Below are 26,915 nucleotides of genomic sequence, written 5' to 3' on the forward strand. Positions count from 1 at the left end.
CATGCACTACTATCCCCCCAATCTGATCAAAGTTGTAGCAGTATACGATAAACAGTCTCTCATAACGTGCAGCATGTTATGATAGTTACAGAGAGCGATACGTGAGAGATTCTCTCAATTTTCTCAGGATTCAATCCCTGATAATAATATTGAGGTTAATTACTTGATATCGTTTTGTAATCAATGCTGAACAGACTCATATTTCGAGCACTCTGATTTTGTTTATTTTGCTGAAATATTCCACTGCAACATGTTATTAAAATCAACAATAACATGCAACATGTTATCAAGATCAATAATCAATCGCAACTCAATTTTAATGCTATTCTAGACACTGATGGTTGTAATACATTTTTGACTGTAAGCGAAATCATTATTTTTAAAGTGCAAGTTGCTTTAGTATATAAACATAATGCCACCACCCACGAAAACACCCCCACGAGCCACCTAGGCAAGACGCAGTACAGTGCCATACACGCCGGTTATTCCATTTATTCCATTTATTTCCATTCCATTTAATTTTTATGTCAATCGGACCCCCCCTCTGCAAATTTGACAAAATCCATGATTTTGCTTACGCTCTTCAATTTATATTTTCGAAACTTTTTGGAATAGAGAAAAATGACCTCCAATTATATTCAATTCAGTCAAGAAAACAATATTTTTCTTGGATACAGTGTTGCCAATTTTGAAAATTTTGATTTCATCACACACTTCAGAGTAGAAAACACTTGACTCTCAGAGGTGTTTTCAGCCAATTTTGAAAAAATCGTCCAAATTTTTCATACAAAATCCATAGAAATTTTGCATTTCGATAATAAATTTATTGCTCAATGTAAAGTAAGGCTATTCTGGGATGAATGATAACCAAACAAATTGAAGATCTCAACATTGTTACCAGATCATCAATATTTTAGGAGGCGTTGAAAAATAACTGACAAGAGCAATTAATTTTTATCAATCTTAAAACGTTAAGATGAATTCATTTTCAAGATAAAGCGACATTCATCTAAAACTGTTGGCCTCTAAATAGCTACCATCGAAGTTATTTTGCTTTATTAATGTTATTTATGTTCATACACTTCATAGCCTCCTTTAGGCCACTCAGGCGAGTTCTACTCTACAAATGGTTTTGTGGGATGCGATGAAGGCAAAAGTACCTTGACCGTGGTTTTATGGGCGTTTATTCATAGCCCCCTGGAAGAAATTAGTTCAACTACAATTATTATTTGGGTGGTAATTCATCAACTTATGATGATTCTGTTTCTCTTTTTCTTCAAGTACCATGAGGTGGTAAGGTGTTTTTCCACGATTTCAAATCGCTTCTAATGAGATATCTACTAGATTGGAGTTTCTCAATTTTATATCCGAAGTGCTCCGGATGAAATAAAGAGCATTTGAAAGCAGATGAAACGCATAACTATACTGCTATAATCATAGAATTCATGCGAAGTTGTTCAACCTACATTCTATTCCATTAAGGAACTCAAATCTTTTCGTCTGAAATTGCTTGATGAAGGTATCCAATAGATTCGAGTGCGTAAAAAATATAACCAACATAAAACCCAAATCCATAAAAATCCGTCGGATGCGTTACGACTCGATCGACCATTCAAAAAATCACACCACTGTCCCATATATTGCAGGTGCTGTAATGTGTAGTTATGTTGGTAAGTTATTGATTTATTGGCACCGATATAATTGGAGTTGTGTTTGATCCTTCGACCTTGACGCTTGCTCCTGCGTGGGCCGGCGATGAGGGCAGGATCAAACAAGTCGCGCGTCGTTCGAGTGAAAATGAAAAAGTGGCGTGATCATTTAGTTGTGTTTGATCCTTCGACCTTGACGCTTGCTCCTGCGGGGGCCGGCGATGAGGGCAGGATCAAACATGTCGCGCGTCGTTCGAGTGAAAGTGAAAAAGTGGCGTGATCGATAAGTTCTTTTTGATCTTTCGACGTTGACGCTTGCTCCTGGGTAAAGCGTCAAGAAAGTCCGAGCAGTCGTCAGTTGTTTTCGTTCTCGGGTCGCGCGCCCATTTTCTCTGTGTGTTTGTATATAGCCGAGCAAACGAGTGAAGCTGAAAGTGGATTGTTGCTGCTCAAGGATGACGGATCAATTGGTGAGCTCGTTTCATGCTACTATTTCTTATCTATAAAATATGTATGATTGCACCTTTGATCGTTACAACGGTGATACGTAAATATGATTTTTCAACAAACTATGAAAGGTTCGTCACTGTGAGTGTCGACATAAACTTTTTTTTCTCAAAACACTTTTTTCCTTTTACTTTTGTAAATAAAAAATAAAAACTTTGAATGGTTCGACACTACGAGTGTAGACTTGCAAAAGGTTCACTTTATTCAACAAACTTTGAAAGGTTCGTCACCTCAAGTGTCGGCATAATTTTTCTCTACATAGATATTGTTCATACCAAATGAAAATATTAGATTTACATATAAGCATATTTATAGCTCACAAATAATTATTTATCATGGTCTAATCGCTTATCAAAGTGAATCCTGTGACCCAACGATCCTCCCCATTAACAAACATCCCTCCCAGTAACCTTTGTGGAGATGCAGAGGCAAACACGGTCTCCAAATAGCAAAGGTTACACACTAACATTCCTTCCCCCAATCCCACCTGACTGCAAGGACGTGGCCGGCGCCGTTATTGACCATGTATAAATAGAGCCACTGAATAATGCACACTGAAGAAGATTATGGCCAATCCCAGCCGATCTTCTAGATGATTCTTTGTGCATTTTCACTGACCTCGGTCAATCACGGAATAGCATATTTTTTCCTTTTTTTTCACTACGAACATGGCAATCCGTTGAAAGGTGCAGCTAGTGGAATTTCATTTATAGCATTCAATTCTGACATCTGGACTGCGAATGAGACATTACAACGAGAGAGATTTTTTTTATTTTCGATTTGTTGTACTGCGATTGGAAGTTAACTAACTTAAATCACACCGCTGCACAAAATGACGAAACTGCTGTAAACTGGCAGAGTGACGAACGCGCCATTTCAGCTACAGTGGGATTCCATTTTTGGCAACACGATTGAAATTTTCAGTTGCCAAAAACGGAACCGTTCCAAACTCAGAAACGTTTATTTTTCTTATTTCATTTCGCAATTATTGGTAATAAAACATCCATAGGATGTTGTAACGTAATCCTTATGAAAATTAGAACTATATGATTATCAGACTTCAGAACGATCCCTTCGAAGCTGATTTCTGAGGACAGAACTAAAGTAAAGCGTTGATTAAATTTGATATTACACTTACTTTTATTAAATCTAATCGCATAAGTGACCTTTATTAAAAAATTGATTATGAAGATACACTCCCGATACTGAACTCTAGCATGAAGAAATCCAAGACAGTTGTGATTTTTCTGCTTGTTCAGACACAGCGTGAAATCGCATTCTCTGGACAATTTTTGCATGGAAACTGGAGAAAAAACAAAAATAATGTTAAGGTAATCAATTAGCAGTCTCAGTATTTTTGAGGAAGTACAGAATAAAATGTTAAATTACACCATTGAAAAGAATGTTAAATGTCTAGAAGAAAAAGGGATATTTTAACAATATCCATTAAGAAATAAATGCGATATTATCTTCGGAACATGGAATTTGGGAGCAATCCAAGGATCGTTTCATAGAATAAAAAAAAATCAAGTTAGAACGCCAGAGTATTATATATGTAACCATCTTTGGCGAATGCAAAAAATCTTGGAAAAGATGTATGAGGAAAAACATCGAAGATTTCTAAGAATATTTTTGCGGAAATTCCAAAAATAATCTCTGAAGATGTTCGTAGAAAAATAAATGTAGGATTTCCTAGAAGGATTTTTTCAATGCGTTTTTTACGTCAGCTTCCATAATATACAGTTTGATGATACAGTTTTTGGGACTTTGATACCCATACAACAAATTCATCAAAATGCACGAACAAAATCGTAATATCAGGGCATGTCTGGAACTGGACAGTATTCCTAGCGTTTGAATGTAAATATTTTTGCAATTGCTTGTGTGTTATTTCTATACGAAATCCGGCAGACTTGAGTGGGCTGGTCAGTCAGTGTGAATGTATAAGAAAAAATATTGAAAATCTAGTAGAGAAGCATAAAGAGATCGCTTATTTCGTGAAAGATTGCGTACACAAGACCATTCCGCGAAAAAATTGTGCGTATGGGAACCATGATATAACGAGGCATTTGAAAGAATATCGACGAAGGTGGTACTCTGGGATATGATCAGTGTAAAGCTGAGCTGCTGTTCAAACTACGAAAGCCAAAAACTGGTAAATTGAAATAATATAGTGTATATTATTTGTATAAAGAAGCAGATGTGTATATATATATTGAAATAATATAATATAATATAAATATAATAATATTTAATGGTGATATTTAAAACTTAATACTGATTTTGATTGTATTCACAACTGTTGCTAAAAATAAATCCATTTTATTGCACAAAACGGAGCATGACAAAAACGGAGTCCCACTGTATCAGTATTTTTCTTGATTATCAAACAAAAATCATGCTGATGTTGATGGAATTTATCTGCTAGAATGATTACTGAGTATTGTTATACAATGTTATAGAAATCTCAAGACTTCCGAAGATATTTCATTGACGTTAATTTTTAAGATGACGGTGGTTTCTCTTTCAAAACGTAATATTGAATATATACGCACCTAATAATTTGAATTTTTCTGAATTACCGTAAACTTTTTAACGAAAAAGAAGAAAACAATTGTGTGAGATTTTGAAAATACAGAAATATTAGAAAAAGCGGCACCCTACCATGAATAACAGGCATTACTGGAAAATAATATTACCGTTTATGATTTATTGCAAAAGCATAGGCTACTGTCTGACAGGGTATAGCAGAGACTAGAGTTACCGTGCACGTGCTGTAGCCTTAGGTGCAAGAGCCTCATTGCTTGCAAGCGCACGGGCGCGCTGTACATTGTGAGACCTAGCTATTTTAATGCGCTTCATTTTTCTTGAGATGTGTCTCACTGCGCTCTCATGCGCTCCGTCATATGTGCTGTTTAAAATTCAGCGCAATAATTGAAGTGATTACAAAAGTTTTCAACGAGGATCGAATTTGTAACTCTTGGATCGCGACCATATCATGTAAGCCATCTAGACACAGGTCTGCATAATGAGGCGGAAATAGTTGTAGAGATTCTTCGTTACTAAGCAGTTGTTTCACAACTTGGATACCGATGGCGAGCCGTAGCGCCGAGCAGCGCATGAGACGAGCTTCCCGAGAGCACATCACCTAGCGCGCGCTTTTAGAATTTTCGTGAGCCTCCGTCTAGCGCAGCACACTAGGATTCCGATGAGCTGAAAGACGGTTTGGTTGAAGGCTCGTCAGTACATTTAAGTGCTGAGAAATATGTAGGGGAAGGGGTGGTAAAATGAACACCTTAAGGAAATCATCTTGTTTCTGATAGAAAAACGACAAATTTGTATAGTTCTATCGCACAACATCAAAAATAGGGATGTAATCTATAGCAGCGACAAGGATTCATACTTAAATAGCTAAATTTCACATATTTTCATCGCTATCAAAAAGCGATGCAAATGTTCATTTTACCTGCACTATGTGGGTAAAATGAACAGCGGTTGCTGGTAAAACGAACACCATGCAAAAAAACGTGAGCATAACAAATATTTCTGAAAATTTTCCCTGCCCCACCGAAAATAAATCCATTAATGATTGTAACCCATTCAAAAAGATTTCTAAAGGTATCAGATTTGACATCATATCATAACGATATTCACCTCACTAAACAACCTCAAGTTTTCCGAGCTAAAAGTAACGACAATTCTAATTTTCAAACGTGGTTTTCTAATATCTTAGTTTTCGTGAATATTTTCGCTTAAATTGACCTACGTATCAACTCGAACACTCAGATTTATGCTCTAAATCGTCCGTGCGTGATAAAAATTCATTGAAATTTGCTTTTTCTCGGTAAAAGGCACGGTGTTCATTTTACCACCCCTGTTCATTTTACCACCACTTCCCCTAACTCTAGCGGAGACCTCTACATCTTTTCGTTGATATTACGAATGATTTAGAGTTTTTAATTTTGAGGCATTTGATTTTATTTTTGATTCTATGAATTTCTCTGGTCGCTCTGATTGATTGTCTCATGTAATCCTGTATTGGTACCGTAACCAGAAAATATAAGACAATTTGTAGGCTTAGAATGTAAAAAAAAAACGTCAAAATTCAAAAATCGTTCTGACGCAATTTATGAACTATTCTTTAAAAAGTTTTTTTTCTCAAATGATTTCTGGTTTGCACGATGAATTGAAAACATTTTTGATTTTAAAAAATCTTAACAACTTAATTATTTTATATTTCAGATGAAACAACTCCAAATTTCCCATGAAAAAATACATCTAAATCACCCAGGAATCAAAGCTTTCCTAGAAACCAATGAAAATCGTTTGTCTGGGCTCTTCTCAACACCGGCAGAATCAAATTTGTCAGCCAAATCCCCGTTTACAATAAACTATTGGAAAGCACGTGCAGCTTAAACTCTGTGAAACCACAACCACCCCAGGCAACCGAAACGGCCATCAGTGACGAATGCTTTCCGAGAATGGGAATCATAGAAAAAGTGCCCCACTTTTCCAACAATGACCGTTAATCGCACCGGAAATGATGTTCTGCGACATCTTGCTTTGCGTCGTCCGGTAGCAGCACTTCTGTGGCTGGAAGCAAAAACAAAATCACCACGAACAGGTGTTGACGGGCTTCTCCTCCCATGAGACTGGATCTAGAACGAGTCGACCTTCCAGATAGGATTTTTGGTTTTTGCTGGTGATAGTTTTTCCACGTTTCGGTCTGGCACTTGGTGGAAAAAAAAACTGACGACGAGTTTCGGTGAGTATGAATTCAGTTTTTGTTCGAATGAATGGGAGGCGGGTGGAGATAGGGACTGTTTAATCAATCTCATTTATTCTCTAATTACGATTTCCAGTGATTAGTCACACTCGATAATGTTGTGTTGGAATTAATTATGTACACACGAAACTACGTTAGTAGTTAATCATTAACTCTTGATTAACATGTGATAAGGACGGGACAACTTTTTCAATTCGACGCTTCTCTTATCCACCACAGGCTCAATTCTTGCAAACTCTCTGAAAAATATAAGAATATGTTTTTGATGAATTCGAATCATTTTGATTTTCAAAGGTTGTTCCGCTATTTTCACATGTAATTTTAGAAGTTCCCGTTTTCCAAAACATTCACTTTATAGACCACGAACACCACAAGATCTTTAAAGACAACGTTCGTGTGCTAAAAAGCCTATTTGAAATTTAGATCGAATTACAGAGAGTAACTTGCTCGAAGCCTAGCTTGAGCTACTTTATAAAGGGGGTGAATGCGTGGCTTCAAGGGTTCATAATTGGCATGCCATTTCTCATTATTTTACTCACGGCTCCGTAAACTTCACATTATTTGAAAACCTCTCCATCATCATCAGATCGTGGTAAGTACTTACATCATTTGCTAAACGTTACCTTATTTGTTTTGGTTTTGGTCCTCAAAGATCGACACACATAATTTGTTTTGCTGTAGTAACCTTCTTTACAGTGTTTTGTATATTAATAACGACGTCATTTTCCATATTTTCATTCATCATTTCATAACTCACTACCCGGCAGCTTCAATATTCTTCGCTAAAAAATATTCAAATTGCGATAACTTTTTTGTTTCTCAATAATTTTACACCATTCTTTCACAAGTTCTCAAAAAACTCTTTTCGAAAACTAGTTTTCAAATATGTGTCGATATTGATAATAGGTCATCTGGATCCGGAGATATTCCTGAATTCCTTGGGGGACGCATAGCCATAACCCACATAAATATCTCAGTCTGCAGAATTTTTGTCGTATTCGGATGTTCACTCCTCAGAACGATACATTAATGCGAGTATTCAGATTTTTCAAAGAATACTGAACCGATTTATATGATTATTTCAGAGTAGCTCCTTATTATCTGGTATTGTAATGTACACATTTTGTTTTTTTGATAAATTGACCAAAAATAAAATGGCCGCTAAAGATATTTTATATGGGAAATGTCGGTTCTCTAAGGAACATCGGGATATCTTCTAAATCAGATCACCAATAATTAATATCAACACGGCTTCTTAAACAAGAAGAGTTTTTTGAGATCTGGTGAAAAAATGATACCTAAATATAGATAAAGAAAAAAGTAATCGTAATTTGAATATATTTTTGGCGGTAATAAATAAAGCTGCCGGTAGAGGGGTTAACAAGCAATAATCTCATTTTTATCGCTTGTTCAAACAATTCGCTTCGTTACAATAAAATTCTACGGGAAGCGCGAGAGCTATGGAAATGTTATAGTGGAAAGTGCACGTCCTGGGAACAAAATTCAAAAAACGCACCATCAACCAACAACGCAACATTTTGCGAGTATACAAAATCCATGCCGGTAGCATCGAATTGTTTTGGGGCCGATAATAATTCCGCATTCAATAAATTCTCGTTCACTCACTCCATGGGCGAACTCTGATCAGAGCCGACCCAAGGAGGTCAAAATGTTTTATTGTCATAATGAAGTGGGTCGAAATGGACATGAAACTAATATTCCATTGCCTTTCAGAGTTCATGGCGTTGCCTTATCCGAAGAGAGTTTGTGTTTGATGATGAAGTCACACATTGATTTAATTTTATCAGATAAAGAGTCACAAGAAGACAAGAAGACAAGAAGACAAGAAGACAAGAAGACAAGAAGACAAGAAGACAAGAAGACAAGAAGACAAGAAGACAAGAAGACAAAGAAGACAAGAAGACAAGAAGACAGAAGACAAGAAGACAGAAGACAAGAAGACAAGAAGACAAGAAGACAAGAAGACAAGAAAACAAGAAACAGAAGACAAGAAACAAAGACAGAAGAAGACAAGAAGACAAGAAGACAAGAAGACAAGAAGACAAGAAGACAGAAGACAAGAAAGAACAAGAAGACAAGAAGAACAAGAAGACAAGAAGACAAGAAGACAAGAAGACAAGAAGACAAGAAGACAAGAAGACAAGAAGACAAGAAGACAAGAAGACAAGAAGACAAGAAGACAAGAAGACAAGAAGACAAGAAGACAAGAAGACAAGAAGACAAGAAGACAAGAAGACAAGAAGACAAGAAGACAAGAAGACAAGAAGACAAGAAGACAAGAAGACAAGAGACAAGAAGACAAGAAGACAAGAAGACAAGAAGACAAGAAGACAAGAAGACAAGAAGACAAGAAGACAAGAAGACAAGAAGACAAGAAGACAAGAAGACAAGAAGACAAGAAGACAAGAAGACAAGAAGACAAGAAGACAAGAAGACAAGAAGACAAGAAGACAAGAAGACAAGAAGACAAGAAGACAAGAAGACAAGAAGACAAGAAGACAAGAAGACAAGAAGACAAGAAGACAAGAAGACAAGAAGACAAGAAGACAAGAAGACAAGAAGACAAGAAGACAAGAAGACAAGAAGACAAGAAGACAAGAAGACAAGAAGACAAGACAAAGACAAGAAGACAAGAAGACAAGAAGACAAGAAGACAAGAAGACAAGAAGACAAGAAGACAAGAAGACAAGAAGACAAGAAGACAAGAAGACAAGAAGACAAGAAGACAAGAAGACAAGAAGACAAGAAAACAAGAAGACAAGAAGAACAAGAGAGCATGAAGAACGACTGTTTGTTCATTTTAACCTTCCTTAGTCCCTAACAAAAAGTTACAAATTGTGACTTAGGGTCGTTTTCGACCCGAAAATTCAAACAGCTCGCAAAAATCATCGAATTTAGTTCTGTTGGGCTTCACTGAAGGGCACACGTTTTTAGAAACTCTCCCGGAGATCCGTATTTGGTCACTGTGGCCACCGGGAATCTGCTACAGCTGAAAAAAGTCCCTTTAGAGGCCCTTATTTTGACGACCTGTAGTTTCGTAACTAAACAAGTAATCTGAACCGTCCTCATATTAATAAATAGGTATTCGCGTGGACTGTAAAAAGAGATTCTCAAAACACTTAGTTATTCATACCCGGTTCCGGAAACCCGGAACATCCGAAAAGTAAGTTTCCATCGCAGTTCTGTATATGTGATTCACATCGGTACTATTCGGTTGATGGATATTTTGGCATAATTTCTTTCTGCAATAAGAAACAAATTACCGGCGCACATTCCCTGAAAAATTCGGTCCATTATGGCCCATATGGAACCGGTTCCTGGAGTCCCGAGAGGTGGCCAATCTGGACAATCCGTTGAAATTACTCAGATTTGAACCTAAAAACCAAATGAATTTTGTCCAATTTTTTACGATTTTTTATGTTTGGATGTATTTTGCCAAAAGAATGAATTGATGGTTATTCTGGTCCTTTTGGAGCACCGGAATGGCCACCGGGAAACCTGTAATATGGGACCACAAAGTTTTAGCACCAAAAGTAGGCATGCGACGACACAATCTTCATGATTTTAAACAAATGTGACTCTGCTAGTTCAGTTATTGATGAAAGACCACTTTGGTTCTTTTGGCCTACCGAAATAACCTAGGAATGGTCACCTGAAATACCCGTATTGTGGGACATTTCAGTAATTGTTCCAAAACAAGGCATGCGAAGGTTCATTCTTCATGATTTTGGATACCTGTGACTCTTCTAGTTCAATTTTAGATGAATGACCACTCTGGCTCATTGTTAGCACGAAATAACCCAGGAATGACCACGGGAGATTGAGCCGTCGCATACCTAGTTTAAGGTGAAACTCCTTTGAATCCACTAATAACTGTATAAAAGTAGTGGTATACAAAAAATATTCTCCTATATGTTGGTAATAGTGAAATTATAATTGATAAGACGTTGTTGCCAGTAATCGCTACTTGAATTTGAGTCTTTTCCTCTTCGACTAAATAAGATTGCTTGATGTCGTACGTAACCATCAACGTATCTGACAGCCCTGCAAGCGAGCAGCAAGCGTAAAATTAGAAAAATAAAAAAAGCGAAATACTGTGATCAAGTGATTGTTTTTAGCACGGTTTGGTGAAATTTTAAGTTGTTTTCATCAGAAATCAACCAGTAATTGTTCTTGAATTAACAAGTAGTGAAAGTAAACAGTGTTGGAGGTTCTACGTTTAGCAAAAGTGGTAAAATTCGGCGAAAAGTGTTCTTCGTTCGCAGGCGGATAAGTGTAAACAATTGTAGCAAAGTTAAACGTCCGTGTTGAAAATTAGCACGGATCATGAAATTTCCCTCAGCTACTAGTGTTGAAACTACAGAAATCGTAAGGTAATAGTGTTTTGATGTCTCGTTAGCAATTTGGGAGTGAACTTAGTGTAGGTAAGTGAAATATTTTGAGAAATAATGTGGACTTCCAGAAATGTGTTTGTATATGTGAGGGAGCCATTTTCACTGCCATGACAGGGATTCCTTCCTATATGTCCTTAAGTACAAAACTAAAATATCCCACAATACGGGTATCTGCCTTGGCAATTCCTGAATTATTTCGGTGGTTCCTAAGAGCCAGTGCTCATTCAGCTATAATTGAATAAGAAGAGTCACAGGTATTCAAAACCATGAAAATTGAGTCGTCGCATGCCTAGTTTTGGTACAAAAACTAATATGTCCCACAATTCGGGCATCTCCGGTGGTCATTCCTGGTTTATTTGGGTAGGCCAGAAGAACCAAAGTGGTCATTCATCAATAACACTGCGGAACACGTTTTTGTCTCAAGCACCAAAATACCGTTATTCACTCAATTAAGGGTTGCTGAATCTATTGCTGTTTTCAAAATTTTATAGCACGTCTAATTTTTGAGATATTGGCTGTTGAAAATGCAAAAACTGACTATTTTAGCCAATTTGCATGCAAGTTTGCCAGCTTGTAAGGCAATTTATTTGCTTAATTTGCCACAGAATTCAAACTTCATGTGTATAACAATACTTATCGGCAAAGTTTATAATACTTTCGATGCGGAAATGTTATTTTTTGATGGTTTAAAAAAGTATTGTATTTTCTCATATAAGAGAAACGAAGAATTTTGTATGGAGACAGCAAACATGTTGAAAAAACCGATTATATTTTAATTTAATCACGCAATTTCAACCAAATATAATCCAAAATGAAAATTTAAGTGCAAAATAGCATGCTTAGTGGATTGGTTTGATAAATTATACTTAAAATTTTATGTAAACACAATGAAATCAGTGTTTTATACCAGTGAATGAAATTATCGCGGAAGCGAGACGAAAATAGGCATTTTTCAAGCAACCCGGCAATTAGTTGCCGCCTTTATCTGCGAGAAACAGATTTCGTGAACTGCTATAATTGTTGATCATTGTGCTGACGAGAAGCCAAGATCGATCCGATCGTATGCACTGATCCAACTTTATCGGCTCTGAACTTATCGCAATAATTATCAGACGGGAAATAACAAAAATGTTTGCCGCCGACGGGGCTCGAACCCATGCCCATGAGCAAAAACGTTTTCAAAACGCGCGTATGGTGCACCACTCGGCCACGCCAGCTAAACGAAGAGAGGGGGAGAAATTTGATGTATAAAAGCTACATGCTAAAGCGAAGGACACTCAAAACGACGAAACAAGAGAAGAAAAGAAGGAAGCCAAGTTTTCGTTGCTGGTGATAATATAAATTCGCTGCTGCAGATCTCGTGAGAGCACACTCTCGCAGTACTGGACGGGTAGGATACACAGGACTGAAACGGCTGTCATCCACGAACAACTGGAGTGAAGCCAAAAATTTGGTGCTGGAGAAGGTGCTGATTTGACAGCTGGTGCTTTAAGCTGCAAACAAACCAAAATGCGTTGCGGAAGCGTACGCGTCTAAGTACATATTAGAAGGGTCGAAGAAGTTGTGAATGTTATGAGATCGGTTTTCTTTTTAATTCGCTGCAGTGTATATGGTAATGCAAGAGGAAGAGGAAGTAGAATGTATTACTATTGTTGTAATATTGAGGTTTCTATTAAGAGGTGTTGCCAATTTCGTTATCTAATATCACTCCTACCAGCACAGTTAATAAACATCTGAAAGGTAACGATCGTCAGATTCTGATTACGGAACTTATGATCAATGTTATCATGTAATAATTTTTACTAGCATATTTATTTCGCACTGTTTTTCTTCTTTCATACCTAAGTTTGCATGTCCATTCGTTGGGATATTCAACGTATTTGATACTACATATTGGTTGATCGTGTGAGGATCGACAAGTCTTCTTCTAACTTTACATCCCATCTGTAGCAGCGTCATCTTCTCATTTAAGTGTTATAATAAGCACTTCCGCAGTTATTAACTGAAAGCTATTTTTTGTCAAATGAGTTTATTTTCAATCAAAGTTTTCATTCGTTATCGTGCGGCAAGTACAAGATACTATTTACCTTATTAAGTCGAGAAAATTTTCAACCTGTATCCACAATCATCAACATGGTCTAGCTGCGTGTCCACCACTATGGTTATTGGGCCTCTTACAGATTTCTATTGTTAACAATTGTTTGGGAGTTTGGGTACGTTCATTAATTACGTCGCGCAAAAAACAGTAATTTTCAACCTTCAACAATGTCATAAGATTTGTACGGATTTTATAAAACTATCGCACCATTCACTTTCCAGCACCAAGATCAAATGGGATTTTTTGTTTGTTGTTTTCATACGGAAACGGTTTCCGTATGAAAACAATCCATAGCGTGCGAGTGCATGAAAGAGAAAGGAGATTGAACGTCATATTGCCTTATACACGGCAAGGTGTGTGCATTTTACTCTGTAGCCAGAGTAAGGTGTAATCACTTGGCGAAAGCGGCTAGGAGGCCATCTTTAACTTGCTGGCCGTTTTGTTTACAAACATTACTGCCTTGCCTGGATGATACTGAAACTGAAACTAACTGTGCTGGAGTAAAGCTCACAAGGAGCAGGGGCGACCAGATTAGAATAATTCTTGACAACACTGTTTCTCCAACCACTCAGGAGTCGATCGCTCGACTACCTGTCTCAGATTTTTGTAAACAAAACGGCCAGCCCTTCCTCATCTACCCTGTCTGATTTTCTCCACAAAGTTTGCATAATAGAACACCTTAGAGAATTGGACCCGCCTTGATACACGGAGCCGCAAATCAACCCAACTTTGACTTCTTTTGACGCAATTCGACCGCCAAAGACACATTAAAGTCCTCCATGTCCCTTGCAGTCTCCCACAATTGTATGGCTCATAAGGTAATCTAGAATGCCGTGAAAAGTGCACTGCGATCTGTCAAACTTGGGTACCTTTTGCACTACCGAGGGACCAAATGCAGTACTAGAAGTGGTACCCAATCTGATCCCGAGTGGGGCGGTCCTGCAGCGCACTGCAGTAGCACGTAGCAAATCACTGCTTGCAAACAATATCTTTCAATTGCATTGATTACCTGGAATTTTGCGAATATTTTTTTTTACTTTTCCGCGTTAAGCCTTAAAACTGGTTCTGGACTTACGTTGGCGGCTTTTCAATTTTACTCCCATTTGACAGCCACCCTCCACCCTTGGATGCAACTACAATAGAAGGGTAGATGCAGTTCAATTCCTACACTCAAGAAAATAGCTTCCTTCAATTCATGTGAATTTGCACATACATCGCTCAAATTGCCAAAATCATTAGTTTTATTTGTATCATATATATAGCATTTGAAACATATTCAAAGTATGTGCAAGTAATACGTTCTTCTGAAGCACATTGTGCAAAAAATATGGCGTCCGTGTGAAGGTTTCGCGGTAGTGATCTCGTTGAGCTGTATTTATCCAGCGATATTTTGGCTGCATCGGAAAGTAGATTGGCTAAAATTCAATACTTTGATATTCTTTTAACTTATGTTTACTTTTATACAGATGGAGAAATCGAATTTCATCTGAAAGATGTAACAGCAAAAAAATTACCGACTGATGAACTCGCTGCCCACAGAGATTGCGTAGAAGACCAATACGAGTCGCTCCAAAAAGTTGATAATTTTTGGTTTGTTTTCTTCTGCTGCTCATTCTAATTCATTGTTTCATCGTACTACACATATTGAAACTGTTCTAATGTGTTTATCAGAATATATAATAAACTTTATTTATGTTCACTTATTTGTTTTGCTCATTATTGGATTTAACAAGAAAAAACAAAAAAACCTTCATTTAAATGATTTGGTCGGTCAATATACTCCATTGAGGCCGCCCATGTAAAGTATGTGCCTGGATTATGGATTTGATATGAAATAATCATGCTTTCAATGGAAATTAAGATTGGCGACAATCTATTGATTACGCATATGCTTTCCATATGCAAACCCCCATTGCAAAAATCCATATGGGTTGGCACATGAATCAAATGAAGACATTATCTTGAGTGTATGATCTTGCATTTATATTTTATGTGCGGTCACAAACGGAAAACAAATGGTGCGCTCTTGAACTGTTTTGTTTTGTTTAGCCTTCTCTAATAATCAAAATAGGAAAAAGAAACAAAATTATTCAGATTTCTTTGAGACTTTTTATATATTGTAGACTAAAGTGTGTTTAAATGTTTGATTGACTTCAAATCTGACCAATATTTTTGCTGCTTAATCAACGATCAGTGGAATCTGTTTTTGTGGAGTCATCTTCAGCAATCAGGTTTGTTATTTTCATTTATCCACCTGCTGACTGGCCAAACATATTGCTTGCATCTGTGTGGGGCCCAGATGTGGTTGTTGCGCTCGTCTTTCAAAACCTTCCGATGGCCGCTAACGAAATGAAAAAGAGTTCTGTTTTCAATCATGGTAAATATGAACTTACAGTTCAATGAATATCCATGTGCCTGTAATCACTGTCATTTTAGGCGATGTATCGCCCCACTTCCTGTTTAGAAACTGATGTATAATCAAATTTCATTAAATTACATTTTAACTACAAGACCTTTGGAAACTGAAAAACGATCAGTGGATTTTCAGTGGAAATATAATTTACGCATTCAAATCCTAAATGTGTGACATTGGCATTACACTGCAGAGCATGTGGATACTATATGAAATGGCAGTACATTTTATTAGAATCTAATTGTTTTTAAATGTTGCACATAGATCAAAGTTTGAGACCCTAGACACTTAGATTTTTTTCACGAGCTCGGCTTTGCGAATCTCGGTTTCCCGATTTTAACCGAGACTCAGCTAACAATTTGTCCGGTTGCTTAGCAACGAAGCACGATTTACTGATACTCGGCTTTTATTTACTGAGATCCCAGGAAATTTGTTTGCCAACTTCTCGGCTGTGCGGATCTAGGTTAAAATTAGCCGAGATTCGGCATTCTAATTTAAGTGTGTAGAAGCCGTTTTATCTGAGCCAGTATGTATAGTATTGCGCAATATATAGATTAATTTGTATAGTTGTCCATTGCATTGCAATTTTTGTTAACCAAAACATTGATTTCATTAAATTTGTCAGGCGAAATTTGACGCTTCCGCAAGCAGCGTGACATGGACAGAGCTTAAAAAACACTAGCGCCACAACAAAGGTGGCAGGCTTCAAGAACTAGAGCTTTCTTCAGGGGGTTGGTAGGATATTATCGCACGTCTCTTTTCGCCGGAAAACCGGCTTGAGCGATAGGCTTATGATTATCGCCGTGACCGATAATTTCACTCCCTTTCCTGTTTTATACAACTTTGGCGAGCTGTAGCTAAAAATTGTGACGTGCTAGAACATTTCTGAAAACGACATCAGATTCAGCAACCCCATATATATTCGAGACACGCAAAAATTTCATTTTTGTTACGCTGTGTTATTGAACTAGAAGAGCAACAGGTGTTCAAAATCATGAAGAATGAGCCGTCGCATGCCTAATTTTGGTACAAAAACTGAAATGTCCCAAAATACGGGTATCTCCGGTGGTCATTCCTGGGTTATTTCGGTGGGCCAGAAAAACCAAAGTGGTCATTCATCAATAATTGAACTAGCAGAGTCACAGGGATTCAAAATCAGGGCTGTGCATTTTCGAAAGCATTTTGTGAAACACGAAGGCTTGGTTGTGTCATCTCGATGGCGACAACCAACTGCGTCGCTTCGGTCTTCTTTCCACACTCATTCGTTTCGTTACCTGATTGAAAGCAGCGAACAAGAAAGGTGAAATGAAAAAGTAAGAACTTCGTTTTATTTGATTTAATTGAAATCTATCAAAATGTTCCAAATTGAATTTTACCTATTTTTTGCAATAGTAATGTATGTAACTTGTTAGGTAATAAATTAAGATAGAGAATCTATGTGGATCACCACGTCGTTCATTTGAATTGATCAGCTCCTACAGTTAGAGATTACCGATTGAAAGACCAGCTCTCTGTGGTGAGGCTCTGATTTATGACAGTAATAGAAATATAAGTAGTAGAACGCTAGTGGCGCTGTTATCACAAAATAGAATTACTTTATTAATACTTACTATTCAAGTTTTTGATTGTTTGTTTAATGCCATGTTGTAGAGAATGTTTTGTTGTGGTTAAAAAAAATGATTTGACACTTATAGACCCGGTACTCAGACTGTCAGAGCGTGGCAAACTAGATGTTGGTCACACGAACAGTCGCGACATTGGCCTTTTACGGCTAATGTTTCTACTTTTCAATCCGACAAACCTTTCCTTTTATCGCAGCAAGCGTAGTCTTTCATTTCTTTCTTGCTGCCTGTGCATCGCGCGTCATAAAAATAGAAATATTAGTAATAGAACGCTAGTGGCGCTGTTACCACAAAACTGATTTTAATTATTTTTATCTTCAGTTATGAATTTTCGCTGTTTTTTTGATGCCAATGATTTGTTTTGGTCTTTAAAATTGATTTGACACTTTGAGGCCCGGTACTCAGGCTGTCAGCGCGTGGCAAACTAGATGTTGGTAACACGAACAGTACACACTTAAATTATTTTACGGATTCCTGTGAAATCTCAACAGCTGAACAGTTCGGTGAAATAAATTAACGTAGTACGGTAAATTTTTACAGTATTCGGTAAAAAATCACCGTAATCCGTCGAATTTCGACGAAATACGGTGTTTTATTTCACCGAACTGTTCAGCTGTTGAGATTACGGTGAAATTCACCGTAGTGTGTTTAGTGTGTAGCGACATTAGCATTCTTAGGTTAATGCTTCTACTGATTGAAACGAAACAGTAGAGTATCAATTGAAAGGAAAGCTTGAGTCTGTCAGTTGGGGACTGAAAATGCTTTCAATGAACTGAAAATGGAAGGCCCTGTTCAAAATCATGAAGATTGAGCCGTCACATGCCTACTTTTGGTGCTAAAACTTTGTGGTCCCATATTTGTGGTTTGGTTCCTTATTGCAGAAAACAAAATATGCCAAAATCTCCATCAACCGAATAGTACCGATGTGAATTACATATACAGAACTACGATGGAAACTAACTTTTCGGATGTTAAAGGTTTCCGGAACCGGGTATGAATAACTAAGTGTTTTGAGAATCTCTATTTACAGTCCACGTGAATACCTATTAATTAATATGAGGACGGTTCAGATTACTTGTTTAGTTACGAAACTACAGGTCATTAGAGACCCTTACTCTAAAGGAACTTTTTTCAGATGTAGCAGGTTCCCGGTGGCCACAGTAGGGACGTTCCGATACTTCCGATATATCGAAATATCGATATTTTGCTTTCGATATTCGATATTTTGGTATCGATATTTTCTATTCAATATATTGGAGATATCGATATTTCCTTCCGATATATCGTAAATTTATATTTAGAAGACAATTGTAGGGTTTAAGCATAAGCATTAGCACTAGCATAAGTATTAAGCATTTGTAGGTGGTACAGCCCTAGACTGCTGTATGAGGGTTGCTTCCTTCTCGTCAGTTACCATAGACAAATATTCGAGACAAATCTGCCTCTTAGAAGAAATTGATGCATCCTTCAGCAGTTGAGAATTGTTTTGGCCATATCCTTGCAAAAACTGAGGCATAGGAAATGATAAAGGAAAATTGTTTAACGTTCTGACATTCTCTGGAAACGTGGACGAGAGTTGCAAAGACCTCTACATTAGGCCGTCCCTTATTTTTCGAAAATGTGAAATGTTATAAGTTCATCATTGTAAAGTGCTAGTATAGGTAGAAAAATCGAGTAAAAATACGGACTACGTGGACGCAAAGTGGTCTCCCAACGGCCCGGAAAGTGTCAGGTGTAGATGACACCGCTAAATCGAGCTCACTGCTCTAGTGCACGCAATATGAGTACGAAAAGCCACTAGTAACAAATTCTCCTGCGCGCGTTGGTAGTCAGCACAGAAGTAAATTTTCTTCACTAGAGCAGCGAGCTCGATTTTGCGCACGGGATCATCTACACCTGATACCTTCATTGCCGTTGGAGGACCACTTAGCGTTCACGTACGGACTTCGATTTTTTACCTGATTTATTCTTACCAAAACGAGCACTTCACAATAACGAACTTATAACATTTCACATTTTCAAAATATAAGGGACGGCCTACTCTACATGCTACAAGTCAAAAAAATGTAGGGTTTTCTCCAAATATAGTTTATTTCTTGTTAAAAAACAAGAAATAAACTAGATTTGGAGAAAACTAAAAACAGTTTCTGTTTGAATTGTAGTAGAATGTATGTTAACAGAATATATCTATGCAAATGTCGGTCAAAACAGCAATAAGCTTGAGTATTCAAAAACTTTTCTGTCGAATTTAAGGAAACTAAACGGTACGTCACTAAGTGATATATGAACTTTGTTTTATTGAAATATATCATTTGATATTCCGATATATCGATATTTTGAATCAATATATCGGTGGTATCGATGCTTTGTTTCGATAATGGTATCGAATCAAATATCGATACTTCGCAGTATCGGTACGTCCCTAGGCCACAGTGACAAAATCCGGATCTCCGGGAGGGTTTCTTAAACGAGACATGTGTGCCCTTCATACAAGTTCAACAGAACTATATTCGGTCAACACACTGATTTTTGCTGTTTGAATTTTCGGGTCGAAAACGACCCTAAGTCACAATTTGTAACTTATTTTATGGAAGCTCCCACAGGGGTCATTCAAAACTTTTGTTTCCGCAAAAACAAAATATTCCACAAAAAATAATTGTCAGAAAGTTTCAAATTGTTAGGTTATTTCAATCAAAAGTTACATTGATTTGAATTTTGAAATTGGTCAAAAAAGATCCAAGGTTCTTACATAGGGTTAAATTAAATTGAAAATTTTCTGAATGAATTTCAGCAATATATGAAGAATTTTCTTTTGTGAGTGGACGCAAAACCATATAAAAAATGTGAAAATAACATTCTAAGTTTAAACATTATGTAAACTTTGAACATTTGGCTATGACAATGACATTCCGTTCGAAACACATGGGAAAACTAATACCACCCACTCCTGAAACCGTTAGCTGGTAATGGTGAAAAGCTCCCACTTAATTCCTAGCTCTCCCCTTTTTCACAAAATACAAGTGCTTCAGAGGAAAAGCCGTCCGTAATAATTTCTCAATGGTCTGGTAGAGCTGGTTGTAGAAAACTTACACAAACTCATACGCTATTCATGGGAAGCAGTTGGTAGAATTTGCGTGGTATAAATATTGCCTTCAACCCCTCACCATGCAGAAGCTCTCAGCGAACGACGATATGATTGATGCAGAACAGAACGCAACCCATGACAATCCTGGCTGACTGCAAGAGTGGTTTAGTTTATTTCGGGGTTTGTTTGCTCAAGTGACGACATAAATAAAATAATTTTGGAATCAACAATTAATATTTAAAATCTAATTTATAACCATGAAACTTTTAACTGAGCTATTCATAGCCGCAGTCGACGTCCCTTATTTTTGGGGTTCCTAGTGCTCTCTGACGTCAACGATCATTTCATTGAATGAGTAAGTGAGATAAGCACAGCTGTGGTCGACCCTTCAACGTGGTGTGGGATTAGTGAAAATATTTTCAATGAGCTTGTTTTGAGAGTTCATTTGACAGCAAGTGAATAAAATTATCACTCATTATCATTATCAGTCGGTTATCGATCGCACTAAAAATCGCTCATCAAAGCTGTGTTAATTTTATCAGCGTTTACTTCTCACTGATTTTAAGTCTCACTTGCCAAAGGTGATCAAATCAGTCTCAAAGATATTGGGAGAATTAGTTTTCACCTTTCTTATTTGACTGATAACTTTCGTTCAACTTGATCGAGAATAAACAATTTCTTACTATAATTATGGCATTCACGATCCCATGCCGTGTTGCCAGACAATGCAAGATAGTTATTTCAAAAACAAAAACAAAGCATACAAATAAACTATCATACGCCGAAAACATTATCTTGCAGAAACACCAGAAATTAAGTATTATAAGGAAACTATTTGTTTTTTATTCATTTCATAGCTTTCCGAATAGTAGTTATCTCACCCAATGGTATGGGTGCCCTAGTATAGATGTAGTTGTGAACCTTAGAGGAAAACAATATGCACTCTGTCTCGAAAAACACCCAGAATCCGGGTGTAAATTTTTCAAATTGGGTAATATTTCCATATGCATTTTGATGAGTCTGGAAAACGTGTGCAAGTTTCTTTGAGGAAAACAAAAACAAACTGTGTATGACGAGCGTATGCTAGTCTACGTGTGTTCAAATGTCACTAAGCTCTATATAGATTTTCTGTTGGAAATCAATTCCACCTCTCGGTCGATAGAAATGCAAAATGAAATCATTCACCAAACATCTTGCATCAGTGTTGCCACAGGTACAGATTTATCTGGAAAGGTACAGTTTTTTTCGATTTTTTTGGTACATATTTTGTACGGTACAGATTACAGATATTTGAAGAAAGGTACAGATTAGTACAGATTTTTTAGTTTTGACTGTAATATACATTATTTATACTCACATTATCGTTTTTTTTTAATTAGCATAATTTAACCCTCTAATACCCAAATTTTTATTTTCGATCTAAATATCATTTTTAGTTATCTAAAATCGTTTTAAACACGTTTTGGGCAATGATTTATTTTTATTCGCAAATCTATGAATTTTGGTTTTTGATTTTTATAATTTTTATTTTTGAACATCCCTATCCTTTTTCATTTTTTCTTGAGGTTTCTTCTAGTTACTGATTTTTGGCAACAATAAAAATTCAAGTTTTCACGGTACTTTTAAAAATAATAAATTTCAAATATTTTTCTGAAAATATTTTTATTTTCCGTGTAATTAACGAAAACACAGGTTTGGAATTATGTTAATACCACCAAGCCCTTCTTCTGTTATAGGTTAATAGTAGAAAAATGTAAAAGGTACGATTTTTTATATTACACGTTAAATAAACCCCAGACATTTGTATGTTATATAAGAATACAATTTTTCAAACAATTTTTAAAAATACAAAAAAGTTTCAAAAGTCATAAAAAACTTTTCTCATATGCGTGTTATGAGTCAAGGTTTAAGCCAAAAATAAAATCATTTTGATTTCTGAGCTACGAAAAAATACACAAAATTCCAAAGTGTACCCCGTCTAAAGGCGGGGTTGGGTATTAGAGGGTTAATATTGCTTTCTGATAATCTTGAGTATAATTTTATCAAGGTGTAAAAAGATAATTGACGTCTGTAGTTAATTCATCTGGCCCACCCCCTATGAATGGATTACTGTGAATAAGGTATGAAGGAATGTGTAGCGAGTAGCTGCGGAAGGATGAAAGAGAAGAAAAGTGATTGTGGTTGTTGTGCGTTTAACGAGGATTTATTTCAACTGATTTGGAAGTTATTTGGCCGCGATTTGCCGTAATGTCTCGGAAATTCACTTTGACTGATTACTTCTCCAAAGCGGAAAAACTGGAGAAAGGTAGGCTACATTTTTTTATAAATAGAAAAATATAATTGAAATGAGATTTTTGCAGACAACAATACGGCGAAAAATGTCGAGAAGCCAAAGCTGTCTGATGAATCGGCAGGCACTTCTCAAGCCGGAAAAAGCATTGCTGATGTAGTCATGGGCACCGGAGCTCAGAGCGGTACAGCTGTGATTTTAATATTTCTAATTCAAGCATAATTCTTCATTTCGACGTATCTGCAAAAATAAACAAATCTAGATTTGCTTTGCATGGGCTTGACAAACGCATAATCTACATATTTAGTCCAAAAAAGTAATCCTAAAACATTTTTTTTTTATTTTTTGAAATAAATTTCAATTTTGCCATATATGCACTTTACTCAGTGTTTTTAATTTGGCTACATACACCCTACCATTGCAAAGCGACTCAACTGTCAACATTTTTCATGCTAGCACATACACCGTACATATGCTCATAGCAAAGTAACCTATATGCAGAATCAAAACAAAAAAAAATAATCAGCAGATACGTCATATTATTTCCGAATTACTAAACATGTTGGAAATCGAGAGATTCGGATTTTCACAGCTGCAGTAGGCTGACGGGTCGGCAAACTGATGTGGAACATCATCAGTATTCGGTTTAGACAATATTTCTCACAAGAACTGTTCTCCATCTACTTTTGTTACTCACGGCTCCGTCCGATGCTACTGTTAGTCGAGTTGAAATTGGAAACATTCAATATTCGTTGTAATTGAACGTAGAAACTGACGAATAGAATAAACTTTATTATGTTTTATGGGAATTTGCAAACCGGTGTATGTGCAACTTCAAAACAATACTGGTGTTTATGACGTGACGCATGTGATAAATGAACTGTCAAACCGACGCATCAAGCAAGATGTATGTATCAAGCAAGATATGATATCGACGAATCATCATGGTGTATGTGAGCAGCACAAAGCAAAAGCGTTTATTCGATAATTTCACCAGTTTTTCAAACTAATTCAAAACAAATCGGAATTGTTTAATAGAGGTTGGAAACGGTGATCTTTTTTTCAACTTATAGAAGACACAGCAATAGAAAAAATGCAAAACATTTTAAACAGGATTTAAAATGCTTTACAATATGTTGCATCGCATATTTCTCGAATCCTTCCAAATGTTAGATACGCCGATTTAAAAAATTATGCTTGAATTGTGTTTAACTAAAATTATTTTTAATTATTTTAGAAATTAAATCAAGCAACGATGCGACGGATTTTTGTGAACCGGAAATGAAAAAATCAAGAACCGCAAAAGAAAAATCACAAAAATTCAGGAAAGAATGGATTAGCGAGTCGCAGTACAGTTGTTTTGAAAAATATGAAAAGGACGAATCGTTTGCTTGGTGCAAGGTGTGCCTAGAAAAGCTTAGCATCAGTCGAGGAGGCAAATCGAACTTGACGACTCATCTGGCAACGAAACGTCACAAGGAAACCGCTTCAAAAGTTCATGCTGAGAATGAAGCTGAATTGGACTGTTTTGCGAATACTATGTCTTCTGAAGATGCCATGTCAACGCAGGCGGAGTTGAAAATTTCTGCTTGCGCGGTTGAAAACAATGTCTCCTTCAACTCAGTTGGAAAGCTTGCGCGCCATTGATCCAGAATCCAAAGTGATGGCCAAGATTACGCTCGGAAGGACCAAAGCTACCGCAGTTGTTGAAGGGGTTTTAGCGGAAGAACAGCACCATGAGCTTGTTACTAAGATGCAGAATAGCAATTTTTCGCTAATCATCGACAAATCAACTGACATAAAGGCAACAAAAACCTTGGCAATGGTTGTCAGACTTTGTGCAGAAGATGAAAATGGTGATATGCAGGTACGTGATCATTTTTACTCCGCCGTTCAGCTTGGAGCAGCTGATCATAAAAGCATTTACAATGCCATAATTGATCAATTCCAAAAAGATGACGTACCGTATAAAGAACGGTTGAAAGGATTTGCATTTGATGGTGCTGCAGTAATGATGGATGTTTCGAATTCGGTAATGCGTTTGTTAAAATCAGACGGTCCAGATATGATAATCATCAAGTGCACATGCCGTTCACTAGCACTATGCGCAAGCTATGCTTGTGAGAAAATTCCAGACTACCTGGAACATCTTTTTAAGGACATATACAGTTATATTTCTAATAGTCCAAAGCGAACAAGTGAATTCGAAATGATTCAAGAAATTCTCGACCTTGAACTATTAAAAATGCTACATCCTTCCGCTACGAGATGGCTCTCATTGGAGGCGGTTGTCAAGAGATGCCTTGGAAGCTTTGCAGAGTTAATTCTGTTTTTCACATTCCAATATAATGTCGACAAAAATCAGACTGCTTGCAGGATATTAACATATTTGCAAGACGCAATGACAAAGCCATTGCTACTATTCTTGGATTACATTTTGCCGCAGATTAACAGACTTAATCGTTTGTTTCAATCAGAAAAGCCTGAGTTCACCATGTTGCATGAGGAACTCAAGGATTTTTTCTGGACGATCCTCACGAACATTTGTGAGGATTCTTACGTGACGTCATTGTCTATTGACAATGCAAGAGAATTCAAAAAGCACTTGAAAAATTAAAAGCAGATCTATGTCGGAATTGCGACTGAGGAGGCGTTGAAATCAATGGATGGTGAAAAGCAGCGCATCTTGCCAGTCTTCCAAGCATAAGCGTGCTCTTGGAAGCTTTTCCAGGTTGTTACGACGGAGATGCACAGACACTGGAAAATGAATTTCAAACGCTGAAGTTGAAAATATTACGAGACGAACTAACTGTGGCAAAGAATGAGCATGTTTAGGATTGGTGGACAAAATTAGCGAGCGCGAAACGAATGGATGACTCTTATGCATTTCCTGCACTTCGACGACTCGTTTTCAACAAACTGATAATGCCACATTCTTCGGCAGCCGTTGAAAGGATCTTTTTTCAATATAACAACAATAAAACCAAATTGCGGAATCGACTTGGCGACGACACAATGAATTCCATCCTCAAATCTAAGGACCTCATCAAACAATGGGGTGGAAGCTCGAATATCGTTTTAACTGCCCCTATGCAGTCAAAGTTTTGCAAAACAATGTATAAACATCACCGATCGAGCGATGATTAACAAGGCACGTTGGTACTACTTGAAACGGGGGGACGGACCTGGTGTAGTGGTTAGAACACTCGCCTCTCACGCCGAGGACCTGGGATCGAATCCCATCCCCGACATAGTCACTTATGACGTAAAAAGTTATAGTGACGACTTCCTTCGGAAGGGAAGTAAAGCCGTTGGTCCCGAGATGAACTAGCCCAGGGCTTAAAATCTCGTTAATAAAGTCAAACCAAAACTACTTGAAACTTTGTTATTAAAATCAATTCAATAAAAAAATATTTAAAAAGAAATGAACACGACTTTTAATAGCGGTATAGATTTTTGGTACAGATTTTTTAGCAAGAAGGAACAGATGAAAAAGATTTTTTGATCCTCGATACAGAATAAAATGTGGCAACACTGTCTTGCATCCCTGCACCTATCTCATTTGTTCTTCATCTCACGCTCTCTAATGGACCGATGCACAAGTTCACTAATTTGACGTTTGAGATGTGCCGAATTCACTGGTTTCCATGGTCACATAAATAACACGGCACCGCTAAAACGTCAAATAATGAACTCGTGCATTGGTCCATTGCAGAATAGTAAGAAACGAAATGTCAAAAAAAAAGTTTGCTTTTGTTTGATCGGCTCAAAGCAGAGGTTCTTATCTGATCAATAAAAAGTAAAATTTGATTTAAAACCCACGTCGGAATATGTCGGAACAGGTGTCGGACGCAAATAACGGCGCAGGAAGCAGTGGTGCAACAGCTCCGAAAAAAAAACGGCGTTGCGTTGCTGAGACCATTAATAAAATGAAGAATGTTTTACCATCAGGAGAGCATCGATGTGCTGTTGTTCCGGACTGCGTGTATACGCAGAGCAAACTTGTCATCGGGAATTTCAAGCGGCATATTCGAACGCATCATCCAATGG

The 26,915-nt window shown here is 37.1% G+C and overlaps 1 long non-coding RNA gene across 2 annotated transcripts in view; it reads left to right on the forward strand.

Moving 5' to 3' along the window:
* LOC110676796 overlaps positions 1–26,915 on the forward strand; it is a 162,515-nt gene that overhangs the window by 63,335 nt on the left and 72,265 nt on the right. For both annotated transcript variants that reach the window (XR_002500727.1, XR_002500728.1), the window contains exon 2: positions 6,399–6,921. This is a non-coding gene — a long non-coding RNA (uncharacterized LOC110676796). The remainder of the gene's footprint in view (positions 1–6,398; positions 6,922–26,915) is intronic.

Source organism: Aedes aegypti, chromosome 2 (genome assembly GCF_002204515.2).
Source record: "Aedes aegypti strain LVP_AGWG chromosome 2, AaegL5.0 Primary Assembly, whole genome shotgun sequence".
Lineage (NCBI taxonomy): Eukaryota > Metazoa > Arthropoda > Insecta > Diptera > Culicidae > Aedes > Aedes aegypti.